Source organism: Gobio gobio, assembly GCF_949357685.1.
Source record: "Gobio gobio genome assembly, chromosome: 24".
Taxonomy (NCBI): Eukaryota; Metazoa; Chordata; class Actinopteri; order Cypriniformes; family Gobionidae; genus Gobio; species Gobio gobio.
In genome coordinates this window covers 27,478,211-27,480,168 of record NC_137120.1, presented here as the reverse complement: position 1 = coordinate 27,480,168, position 1,958 = coordinate 27,478,211, and positions in this window count along the sequence as shown.

Genomic DNA, 1,958 nt, shown 5'->3' with positions numbered 1-1,958 from the left:
TAATATAGTGTTGTGTGTTTCTTCATTACATGGTGCTCTAAGTATTGAATCTGTTTTTGTGCAAGTGAGATGAGTAAATGCATACATTTTTCCACCGCAGGAACTTTCCCCAGGAACTAGGGACTTTGTGGTGGTACTCGGTGTGTTTTGACCGCAGGGACCAGGGTCTAAATGAAGTTCCGGGTAAAATTTCCAACTCAAAAAGTCCCTGCTCACGAGGGACTACTTTTTCAAAGTTCAGGAACTTTTGGGGTTGGGACTTGGGCGCTGAACCTGCTGATTGGTTGAGTTCACGTAGCATTTTGATTGGTTGACTCCACGCAGCATTTTATTTCAACCACCATTTTAAAAGTTAGGACACAACCGGGTAACTTCGGTGGAAACGGGGCATTAGTCTAGAACTACAATAACTATCATGTTCACACTTACAATGCCTCTGCACTTCCCTTACGGAAAATAAATATGCTTCAAGTTTTATGTTTCCTTAATGTTGAAGGATATTTTTTTGTATACTTTATGTAGTAAGTATACTGATATCAATGTGCTAGTAGTAAAATTGTAAGTGTACTATTTCAATACTGCTTGGGACTAAATTAGCCTACTTTTTAGTATATAAATGTATATGTTTAAGTGTACTATAAGTGTAACAGTAGTAAACTTTAAGTGCACAATTAGTTCACGAATAAGTTTCTCGTTTGTACTGCATCGGTACTACAAGTGAACTTATAAGTATACTAGTATACTATTTTAAAACTTGTAGTACATGTTTTAGTTTATGAAAGTACACTTTGAAGTATACTCGTTTAGTAGTTTTATACTGCAAGTATACTTGTAAATTATGTAAGTGAACATAACATCATACTTCAAGTTTTTATATAACTATTATATATTATTTTTGCACATAGTATACTACTCTGTTCCTATTTAGGTATTATTTTTGTATACTTGAAATATGCCTTTAACTGTAACTCTTTCCATTTTAAAATATGTGAATAAGTGCCATAAAAAAGCAACATTTTCAAAAAACAAAACAAAAAACTATGTCTGGATCAGATTCAGAAAGATGATCAAAACACAGATGGAGTAGATTGAGTCCAACACCCCCAAAGTTCGACATTTTGTTCTGTAACGTTTGGCAGTTTTGATTGACATGCTGTTTAATGTTTGATGATAGCATTATTTTACATTTGCATGAGCAATCTTCCATCACTTGTTTCTGCTTCTTTCTTACATGTGTTTTGATGGCTGGAGATTCTCTACTCTTTCATGTGTAATAGCTCCCTACCATATAACATGAAAACATGGTTAGCTGGAAAATTCTGTCAATGGTGGGGAAAGAGTAAAATAGATTTGAACTAAATTCCTATGTCCACTACCAGCGGACTAGCCTACACAAAATTCAGATACACAGAATTAGGAACATCTGTTTACTTTATAAATCAATATTTTCAAACAATGTTAGTTTAGAAAGTATGTAAAACTATGAAATTATTGGAATTGGCTACTCAAAGTGAAGAGACTAATACAGCTACAAGCCAAATATACTTAGAATACTTAATTATACTTTTAAGTAGGGGTGTAACGATTCATCTACTACATCGATGTATCGATTTATTTTCCTATGATCTAACTACATCGATCTGTGCTCGGCAAGATGGTCTTCCGGACGACATATATCGATCTAACATCGTTTTAAAAGGTAATCAATCGATTGTATCGATCATGGGAAATAACGCATTGGATTTAAGCACGTCAGACTTTATATGGATATTTTTTCTTAGCACTTTTAATGATAAAGCCGTTAAACGTTACTCGATTAAGTCTGCCTATCTGTGACATCATCGCAACGCACGCACCAGCAGCAGCGCTAAGAAAACAAAACATAGCATGGCGGATGGCAGAGGAGAAGCCAACGAGCGAGAAATTATCAAGCCACCAGGAGAAAGAGCTAAGTTAGT